Consider the following 11,932-nt stretch of genomic DNA (forward strand, 5'->3'; position numbering starts at 1 on the left):
GAGTGTGTGTGGGCGTGAGTGTGAGTGTAGGCATGAGTGTGGGTGTGGGAGTGAGTGTGGGTGTGGGAGTGTGGGCATGGGAGTGAGTGGGAGTGAGTGTGGGTATGAGTGTGAGTGTGGGCATGTGAGTGTGGGCGTGAGTGTGAGTGTGGGAGTGTGAGAGTGGGAGTGTGAGAGTGGGAGTGTGTGGGAGTGTGTGGGAGTGTTGGAGTGAGTGTGTGGGAGTGTGAGTTTGAGTGTGGGAGTGAGTGTGAGTGTGGGAGTGAGTGTGAGAGTGGGAGTGAGTGTGAGTGTGGGAGTGAGTGTGAGAGTGGGCGTGAGTGTGAGAGTGGGAGTGTGTGGGAGTGAATGTGAGTGTGGGAGTCTGAGTGGGAGTGTGGGGGTGCGTGGGTGGGAGTGAGTGTGAGTGTGGGAGTGAGTGTGGGCGTGGGAGTGAGTGGGAGTGAGAGTGTGGGCGTGAGTGTGAGTGTGGGAGTGAATGTGTAAAGTCTACAATAATCACACAAACGATGTAAAACGAAATCATTCAGCAAGTCCACCATGTTTGTGATGGTTTTTGAACTCCGTGGTGGGAGGAGGTGCTCCTTATAATTTCACTTTGCAAACATTTATTCCTTGATTTGACTCACCATAACTATGACCACTATCAGTCGCTGGTTTACCAATAATTGGGTAAACAATTATCTTTCTTGCTTTTATTAATCTTCCTTAGATTTATTTATAGCTCACATTTATTTCCATTTTTAATATTAAAAGTGTTTGGGGTCTTTATTTAGAAGTTTGGTGGTGTTCTTGTGGCTAGAAATATGCCATAGGAACTTAACTCTTGGTTATATCAATTAAAATTTATACTGATACTAAAATTAAAATTTTATATCAAGTAACATTGATCTCATTATACATCATTTCACTTACAGCTGCAGATTCCAAGAACCTATTGATGACATTGGAGCTCTTACTGTATGCTTACATAGCATAATGATTAAATTTATATTTTAGAACACTTTCAAAAATAACTCTCTAAAACTTCTAACAAAAAAAAAACCAGCCATATGTCAGCTTTCAACCCATTATGTGAAGTAATTTAGCTAATTATTCAATGGAAAGTTAAAAGTGGAAAACACACAACAATGAGATGCCACAACACACCTATGAGAAAGGCCCAAATTCCCAAATCTGACAATGCCACTTGCTGCTGAGGATGTAGAGCAATAGGAACACTCATTCATTTCTGATGGGAATTCAAAATGGTACAGCAATTTGGAAGACAGTTTAGCTGTTTCTTACAAAACTAAACATAGTCTTACAGGATTCCATAATCATGTTCCTACTTGATTGTTCCAACTGGAACAGAGAAGTTCCAACTTCTCTGAAAATTTATGTCCATAATAAACACCTGCATATGAATGTTTACAGCAGCTTTATTTGTAATTGCAAAATACTAGAAACATTCAATATATGCTCCAATAGGTGAATGGATACATATGTTGTGATATACAAATACAATGAAAGATTATTCAGAGATAAAAAATAAATGATTTGTAAGTCATAACAAGGCATGGATGAATCTTGAAAACATGTTGCTAAATGAAAGAATCCAGTCTGAAAATATTACATACTGTATGCTTCCAGTTATGTGACATTTTAGGAAAGGCAACACAGCAATGGTAAAGATGGGTGACTACAAGGACTTGTGGAAGAGGATTGAATAGGTGAAGCACAGATTTCTTCGTGCAGTGAATCTATTCTTTTTAATTTTATTTTATCATTATTATTATTATTGTTTTGAGATGGAGTCTTGCTCTGTCGCCCAGGCTGGAGTGCAGTGGAGCGATCTCTGCTCACGGGCGGTGAATCTATTCTGCATGATACCATCATTATGTATACATAACTCTAAGCATTTGTTAAAACACATAGAACTTTACAGCACAAAGAGTGATCCTTAATGTATGCAAATTAAAAAAATCGTTTAGGAGGTCAGGAATCCCAAAATGAGATAAGAGGATCTAACTGTATTACAAATGTGTGAAACAGTCTCACTAGTGGGATGGGAAGAAAGGGTGCTGACGTAAGCACCTTTGGAAATGAGTGAAGCCTACAAGACTAAAAGCAAATGAAATTGGACAGACTCTAGTTGATGAAAGTTGTTTCCCATGGGAGTACAGGTTAACAATTATAATGCTACCATACATATATACACTGCAATTGAACAATTAAGTAAATGGATGGCAGTTGATGGAAGTCGAATTCCTCACAGCTGGAATAGGAATTTACAAATAAGCGAGAGGAAGAGTCTAGAACAATCCACATGATAACGGATTAGAGTTGGGGACGTCAGCATGAACTCATGTTTAGCTTAATACAGATGCAATAGTCACATATGGAAAAATGTATAGATATGCATACACACACAGGTTAGTGTACACACATATATTTCCTCGTTTTGTCAGTGAAAAGGGTCTTGAAGCGGTGACACATCAGTAGCAACGAGCACACCTAGCTCCTGTTTTCTAACACTATTCACCAATAGAAGGAACCAGAACTTCTTGGTGAAATGGCTGATTCTTTGACAGAACAAGGAATATACAAGATGAGTGGAGGTATTTGATAGAGCCAGGAAATACAGAAATGCTAAATAAAATAAAATAAAATAAAACAAAAACCTACATTGACTGGAGTATATGTCAAAGGAACATGAGGCCTAACAAATTCCTAACAAAGCTGGAATAATTAGAACTACAAAATAAATTCGTATTAGATTACATCCAAAGTATAAAATCCATGAGTACAAATTCATGGTACAAATAAATTATTGAAAAAAAATGTGAAGAAGAGACCAATCTCCTATGCAAATAATTTTCGGAGCTACTCCACCCTTAGAGGGGTACAGCACAACTCCTTGAGTGTTCATACATGTAACAACTTCATTCCAAAAGTACAGTTTGGAAGGCAGGGAAAAGGAACTTTACAGTGGAGAAAACTCACAAACAATACTTCAGCCAGGTGGTCAAAGTCAGTATCGCCAGTGATAAATCATGTTGAGAGTATGTACCCTTGACACAATGGGATGAAAATAGCCCTTGACTTCTGTGGTCTTCATCCTGTAAACCCATAACCTCATGTTAAACTGAGAAAAACATCAGAATAAACACATATGAGGGGGATTCTACAAAATACCTGACCAGCACTCCTCAAAACTGTCAAGGTCATCAAAAACAAAGAAGGTCTGAGAAACTGTCAGAGCCAGGAGGAGCCTCAAGAGACATGACGACTAAACGTCATGTGGTATTTTGGATGAAATCCTAGAACTGAAAAAGGATGTTAGGTGACACCGCAACAACAACAACAAACTAAAGATCGGGCGTGGTGGCTCACATCTGTAATCCCACCTCTTTGGAAGGCCAAGGTGGGTGGATCACCTGAGGTCAGGAGTTCGAGACCAGCCTGGCCAACATGGTGAAACCCCATCTACTAAAAATACAAAAATTAGCCAGGTGTGGGGGCGAGTGCCTGTAATCCCAGCTACTTGGGAGACTGAGGCAGGAGAATCCCTCAAACCCAGGAGTCAGAGGTTGCAGTGAGCCAAGATCACACCACTGCACTCCAGCCTGGGTGAGAAGAGTGACACTCTGTCTCAAAAAAAAAAAAAAAAAAAATAGCAAACTAAGGAAATCTGAATAAAATATGAACTTCATTTAATAGTAATTATAACAAATATCCCATACTAATATATGATGTCTGTACGAAAGGAAACTAGATTTAGGACATATAAGAACTCTCTGTGCTCTTTTCAGTGTTCTATAAGTCTAAGACCATTCCGAAAAGAAGTTTTGTTTTGTTTTGTTTTCTTGAGACTGAGTTTCGCTCTTGTTGCCCAGGCTGGAGTGCAATGGCGCAATCTTAGCTCACTGCAACCTCTGCCTCCCGGGTTCAAGTGACTCTCCCGCCTCAGCCTCCCCAGTAGCTAGGATTACAGGTACATGCCACCACACCTGGCTAATTTTTTGTATTTTTAGTAAAGACGGGGTTTTCCCATGTTGGCCAGTCTGGACCCGAACTGCTGACCTCAGGTGATCCACCTGCCTCAGCCTCCCAAAGTGCTGGAGATTACAGGTGTGAGCCACTGGGCCTGGCCTAAGAAATTTTGTTTTAAAAAATAATTCAAGCAATACTGGACCATAAACCCAAAAAAGGTAAAACAACATCTCCGTTACCTGGAAGGAAAAAAAAGAAGATCCCTCAAGTTGTCAGACACCTTAGAATTTTACCCCAAAGCTAATCTGAACATCTCTGTCCTTCCTTTAAGGTAGGAAAGCAGAAGACATATTAAAATTGCTGTGAAGAGAGTTATTGGTAAGCACCAAAACAAGTAAAAAAAAAATCAAGTGATCTTAGGGGATGTTGTTTGTTTACTGAAGTAACAAATAATATGTCTTTTGTTTTGGAAATTTTTGACACCTGCTAAACACAAAACAAAATAAGTCATCAGAGGTAAAGGGCTAACGGATCCAGAGTTCAGGCTCTGATGACATCACAGATACAGGGGACATAACCCTCAGAAGAAGGTCTAGAATGCAGGAGAGGATACTTTTAGTAAATCTCCCAAAGGAGACTCTCAAAATGATGGTGCTCACCAGCGCTGACCCAGATCACCTTAAATCCTGCATTAGACAGAGGGTAAGAACAGCTTTCTTTCCAGAGCTCTGGGAGCAGGGCATTTGGAATTTTATTCACAACCTCCTTGGACTCTCTCTTTTCTCTCCCTTTCCTCTCCTCTCTGAGCCCTAATTCATCCTGCCACTTCGGTAGCGTACCTCCGTTACCAGTTAGAGGGACAGAACTATCTGCTTAAGATAAAGCTTCTGAAATCATGTCTTTTTCTCCATTCATCCTCTACTACATCGTTTTTAGAATATTTACCCATTAGCAGAATATTTACCTGCTAGCGTTCAAAGTGAAAACATTTTTTAACACATTGTGGAAGTTTCTTGAAGCACAACCATCTACAACTGGAATAATCACAAATTGAGACTCCTCAGCTCTGCTTGGCACAGGTCCATTCACAAATTAGCTTGGTGTCCATCTCTAGCTCTTATCAACCCACCCCCAACACTCCCATCCAAACTAGAACTGTCCTCATCATGGGGGAAGCAAGATCTTTTTTTTTTGGAATCTGGTTCCCAAATGCACTGGCTTCTTAGAGTCACATTTATACTTTATTTCTCTTCTGCACTCCAAATCCCTACCCAGGATTTAAGCCCACTCATTAGATCCCTGGGATGTTTTCAGTGTATTCTATTGCATACAAATTCCATTCATTTTTCACTGATTCAAATCTCACTTTTCATATTTTTTTTTTTTTGGTCCATTCTACAAGCACTCACTCAGTATGTTTTCTATACCCTTCAGGGAACATATAGTTTAGTAGGAAGGGTAAACAAAAAAAAAAAAAAAAAAAGAGCGAGAGAGAGAGACAAGCAAGTAACACAAAGAAAGAAAAAACATCTATAGAAAAAAAAGGCTTGCCTCTAATGACTTTTTTGATCACTTCTCAAAGACTTACATGGCTAGTCCTGGGGACCAGTGCTGCAATGGCAAGACAGGAGGGAGGCCATGCAGGTTAGCAAGGGCTGAATGACAAATCATGAATCTCCATGACTGGCCAAGAACTTTGGACTTGACAGAAGGGCGATGGGAATCCCTTGAAAGGTTTAAGCAGAGCAATGGCATGAAAATACTTACATTCCAAGGATATTACTCAGGAGGCAGTTGGACGCAAAGGAGAAAATTGGAATAAGTGATGGCAGAGACCTGAGATAAGATAACAGCAAAGAGAACGGAAGAGTAGATAAATCTGGGAAATATGTATCACAAGGAAGTGGAAATGAGGAATCAGCAAGACTTGGTGATGGATTGAATGGGAACAGCGAGGAAAAGACCAAGGGTAACTTCTGGGTATCTGGCTTGAACCACTTTATTAAGAGAAAGGCCGGGCACAGTGGCTCACACCTGTAATCCCAGCACTTTGGGAGGCCAATCAGACGGATCACCTCAGGTCAGGAATTCAAGACCAGGCTGGCCAACATGGTGCAACCGCGTCTCTACTACAAATATAAAAATTAGCTGGGTGTGGTGGCAGGCACCTGTAATCCCAGTTTATCAGGAGGATGAGGCAGGAGAACTGCTTGAACCCGGGAGGCAGAGGTTGCAGTGAGCCGATATTGCACCATTGCACTCCAGCCTGGGCGAGAAGAGCAAAACTCCATCTCAAAAATTAAAAATAAAGAAAAAAAGAGAGAAGGAGCCCAATGAGAAGAGAATGGACTGTAAAGGAAGACATGAGCATAGGTTGGGATCTGTGGAGTTTGAAGAATCTGTTTAACACCCAAATAATGATATCCAATAAACAACAGAGGTTGGGATCTGGGTTTCAGGAAAGAAATTCAGGCTGGAGACGTAAAGATGGAGTAGTTTCTGGGAAGAAGATTCTGAGATGGAGGTTGTCCATGGAGAAGCTCTTAGGGTCAACACATGTAGGAAAATGAAGAAAGCCAGCTCAGGCATGTGAAGAAGCTGAACCATGATCCAGTCACAACAAAGGCTTCCCCTAATCTCAAAGGGAGCTTTGTGGGTGGAGATGGCCCTTCAGAATTGACCTGAATTGAGGCGAGAAACTGAGCTTTAAACAGGTCATGGGACGTGGCTTCCCTTGGACCTTGGGCCAGGAGTTTGTCTTACACTGAGAGCCAGAAAGGGACTCAACTGAGAGGGGTCCCTGCAGACTCTTTGCCCCCAGCACTGGCCATCACACAGACAATTTAAAGAGCTTGGGCTTGACGTAGATGACCCTCCCTGCTCCCAGAGGCTGTGTAGCCTGCAGAGACCCCAGTAAGGGCAGAAGAGAAAGCTTGCAGGGATGTGCAGTGGAAGACAGGCTTTGGAGGAGGCTGAGAAACAGCCTATTGAGAGTTCAGAGGACCAGCAGTGTTCGGGGCCACTGAGAGAGAGAGATTCAGCCAAAAAGGAGTGACTTATTACCCAAGTTAAATGCCACAGGAGTGTAGCAAGGGAAGAAGGAAAAGTGCACCATGAATTTGGCAACAAAGAGGTCATTATTCAATTCCAAGGAGTCATGGGAGAAGCCTCTGGGTTGAGACATAGATAAGAGAAGTGAAGACAGCATGCAGCAGGGGTAGAGAGGAAGAGGAGAAGGATTTTGGTTGTATTTTTATGTTTAGAAAAACTTAATCATGCTTAAATCCTAATGGATAGAGGGGGTAATGGACATTATAGCAAAGTATAATTACTTTTTTTTTTTTTTGAGGCGGAGTTTCACTCTTGCTACCCAGGCTGGAGTGCAATAGCGCAATCTTGGCTCACTGCAACATCCGCCTCACAGGTTCAAGCAATTCTCCTGCCTCAGCCTCCCGAGTAACTGGGATTACAGGCATGCTCCACCACGCCTGGCTAGTTTTTTCAGTATTTTCAGTAGAGAAAGGGTTTCTCCATGTTGGTCAGGCTGGTCTTGAACTCCCGACTTCAGGTGATCTGCCCACCTCAGCCTCCCAAAGTGCTGGGATTACAGGAATGAGTCACCGTGCCCAGCCAACTTCTTTTAAACAAAAGAGAGAGATAGAGAGAGAGGGAGAGAGGATCTCACTCTATCACCTAGGCTGGAGGGCAGTGGCATGATCATAGCTAATGGCAGCCTCAAGCCATCCTCCCACCTCAGGCTTCTGAGTAGCTGGGACTACAGGTGCGTGCCACCACGCCCAGCTAATTTTTTGTAGAGATGGGGTCTTGGTATGTTGCCCAGGCTGGTCTTGAACTCCTGTGCTCAAGCAATACTCATGTCTGGACCTCCCAAAGGGCTGGGATTATAGGCATGAGCTACCACACTCAAACAAATACAACTCTTACAAGACTAAAATCTACTACTTATGATAGAAAGCTTCTCCTATTATGAACCAAGAAAGGAAAAGAGTAAAAGAGCTCAAGAGACTTCAGCATGAAAACAATTTGCATTTTAAAAGATACAAACTAGAGGAAGCCTTCGACGAGGATTTGGATTGGCAAAGACAAAAGGCTGGAGAGCCTCACAAGGTAGGCTCTTCAAGATGAGCAGCAGGTGGAGGCGGCCACGCATAGTGATGTCATCACGCACAGTGGTGTCCTGCTCGCTCCCCCTGCTCACTTGTTTTCTCTTCTATCTGTGTAAATCCATAATTAAAAATTTAAAACCTACTAATTTTATAATATATGGCTCCAGCTACAAGAATGCTTTCTAGGAGACTTAACTTTGATTTCATTTATTTATTTAGAGACAAGGTCTCACTATGTTGCCCGGGCTGGTCTCAAACTCCTGGGCTCAAGTGATCCACCTACCATGGCCTCCCAAAGTGCTGGGATTACAGGCCTGAGCCACTGCACCCAGCCAACTCCCTGACTGTCTCCCAAGAAGTGAAAAGAGTTTCCAAAGAGAAAAATCAAACATGAATAATTTATTCAAAAACGGATAACATATCTCTGAAATTCAATGTCAGTAAAAATTTTCCTTCTATTTTTACTAAATTATAGAAGCAGAAGCTGGGCCTAGTAATCCCAGCACTTTGGGAGGCTGAGGCAGGAGGATCACGTGAGCTCAGGAATTTGAGACTAGCCTGAGCAACACAGCATAACCCCGTCTCTACAGAACATACAAAAATTAGCCAGGCGTCGTGGTCCTATAGTCCCAGCTACTTGGGAGGCTGGGGTAGAAGGATTGCTTGAGCCAGGGAGGTCAAGGTTGCAGTGAGCCATGATTGCACCACTGCACTCCAGCCTGGGCAACAGAGCAAGAATCTGTCTCAATAATAATAACAGCAGCAGGGGGAGCTCCACTATTCAGTGATTCCCAAGATTTATTTGGCAGGCAAATGTAACTGCATTTCTTCTCCACTTAAACCAGTCCTATTAACATTTGTGGGAAATGCAAAATACCTCTATTTAAGAGTAATTTCAGGACTTAGTTTCAAAATACCAATTTTTGACTTACAACTGAGTTTAGGAGGCCCATCAGCTTCTAGGGGCTCAGCCAGCAAAACAAATGACATCTAAGTGTGGAGAAGATGGAGTTGATGAGAACTACAAAGGCCTTGAAAAATAAAACTTTCTCCCCGTTTCCTACACATACACACACAATCAACATGACAGCAATTCTTATAGCAAATACCCAGATCCCTACGCTGCTAAGAAACATCTCACTGAGGCCAACTAAATCGGCCTAAAAGCAAACACCCAACTTCCAAGATGGCGGAGGTCTGCTCTGTGTGGGGTGGGAGGCCCGGGTTCCCTCTTTGGCCAGCAGTGGTGACCATGCCTCACGGAGTGTTGAGTGCCAGGCAATGCGACAGAGCAGGAAACCACTGTAGCTGGAACAGATGGAGCAGGTTCCACAGAGCAACCACTGAAACCAGTCCCACAATACGTCATGTTCCCTGGGATCATTTCTCAAGTTCTGTATTTCAATAGCTCACATTTCCTAACATTCTGAGTTCACCAGGTTACCAGGCATTGAGGACTGAGAGTGGGAGAAACCAGGGCCCCTGTGGGCTGTTGTCCTGGACATTCGTGCTACAATCCCTAAGAATGATGAATTTGGACTTCTCTAAAGGCAGAGCCAGAACAAAAATCTGAGTTCTTCCCCTGTGGTCAAATACCTTACGCAGTAAAATCAGGCTGAGACTTGAAATTTAGCAAAGTGGCCTTGAAGGCTTTGAACGGAAGTCTTAAATGATTAATATTAGTCTGGGTGACCCAAAATAGACCTGGTATTTCCTCAACCTGAAATAGAGGGAACCAGGTTAGGGACATCTTGGTTGAGGAAACAAATAGGTTTCCTGTTAGGTATTCTACACCTGCTTGGAATCAAGGAAAACCCAGTGTCCTCCCTAGCCAGCCTCTTCCACTTTGCCCAGATTCAAGCCTAATCCCCTCATTGTCAAACTCCATTAGCAGGATTTAAGAAGTCTGCCACCCTTTACTGAGAGGAGACTGCTCTTTGCAATTGCCTTACACAAAACAAGGCCTCCAGAAATGTGTGGTCTGAGATTCTTCCCCATATCTCATCCTGAAAGGGCCTCTTATCCTGCCTTCATCACTAGCTCCTGGGTGTGAATGTGAAGTGCTTTGTCTTTGGCGGTGGAGGGTCCTTCCGGAGACGCAAGGCAGAGTGATAGATGCAAAACAAACTAACTAGAAGCCAGAAATTTGCATCTGAGTGGGCCCTCACTGGGAGCCCCTTCCCGGTGTTGGGGACATTTTTGGAGTTGGCAGGGTGGGAGGACTCATAGCTTGCAGATTTGAAACCTTCCAAACAGCCTCCTTTCATCTAGCACCTTATTAACTTAGCATATTTGAAATTTGACTTCTGAGTGAATAAATCAGGCACTAAAAGTCACTGATTACCAAGAAAGGCAAGGACACAGAGTCAGCATTGCTTTGGAATGCTCAACTGTGCACTGACCCCCCAGATGCGGGCAACACTGCCCAAACTGTGAAGCCAAACAAAAGCTTGAAGTTAATTATGAGAGAACTATCCGAAATAACAGAAATTTGTGTCCACCTTGCGGAGGTGATAGAATGAGGTGATTGAGAGCAGGACTCCCAGACTGAGTGCAGTGACATGTCACTTCCTCACTCTAGGCCACAGTTCCCCATCTATCAAATGAGAATAATAATAGTGCCTAGGTTTGTTGGGAAGATGAATTAGGTGACTATATACTAAACGCTTAGAAGCAAGCCTGGCATTCTGTATGTTAGGTATGATTTCCAGTTTCTCAGTGTGTGGCTTTTGACTGCCTAAGAAATCAACCTATGACAGGTACACAACACAACTTATGCCTGTGTTCTAAGCCAGCCCAGGACTCAGGACTCAGGCTAACGCATACCTGGAACCAGAAATCTGCATCCAACGAATCAGCATGAAATGTGTATCTGCCTCTGATTCTCTATTCAAACACATACAGAGTATATAGGATTTTTATAACCTTTTATAATTTAAAAAAAACATGCAGACCCAAAAATATGTGTGTATGTGTGTATGTATACACACACATACACACATATATATATACACTTTTTTTTTTTTTGAAACTGCATCTCCCTCTGTCACCCAGGCTGGAGTGCAGTGGCACCATCTCAACTCACACCAATCTCTGCCTCCCAGGTTCAAGCAATTGTCCTGCCTCAGCCTCCGGCGTAGTTGGGATTACAGATGTGCACCACCACACCTGGCTAATTTGGGGATTTTTAGTAGAGACAGGGTTTTGCCATGTTGGCCTGGCTGGTCTCCAACTCCTGATCTCAGGTGATCCGCCCACTTCGGCCTCCCAAATTGCTGAGATTACAAGAGTGAGCCACCATGCCCGGCCTAAAAATCTTTTTGCTTTTACATCTTGGTGATGATAAATGGCAAACCAGAAATCACTTTTGAAAGTACAGGAAAATTTTAACAATTCCATTAAAGCACAGAGTAAAAATATGTTAATAAATTTTACTCATAGAGTTTAAATTTGGACAGGGCACTGTGGAGGAGGGAGGGTGTTCGTTCCAAATAACTTCTAGGAACTTTAAAATTCCTATGGTTGTCTTCTTCTTAGGTGAAGAATTTAATGAACACCTGAAGATCAGTGGGATCTAGGAAAATGTGTAATTCAGCTAGAATACAGAGGACCCAAGTTCTAGTTCTGGCTTCGTCACTAATTTGATGCCTTAAGACAAGTTACTGGCTGTTTTGTGTGTCAGTCTCTCCATCTATCAAATGCGAATGAAACACATATGGTTAAGGAATTCAGAGAATTTAAAAATGGTTAAATGGTTGTAAAAATTACAGGTTTAAGTGACCATAAGACACGTCATTATGTTATTCTCCACTAATAAAAGAGATTCAGTC

The sequence above is a fragment of the Mandrillus leucophaeus genome, unplaced genomic scaffold (genome assembly GCF_000951045.1).
Source record: "Mandrillus leucophaeus isolate KB7577 unplaced genomic scaffold, Mleu.le_1.0 Scaffold556, whole genome shotgun sequence".
Taxonomy (NCBI): Eukaryota; Metazoa; Chordata; class Mammalia; order Primates; family Cercopithecidae; genus Mandrillus; species Mandrillus leucophaeus.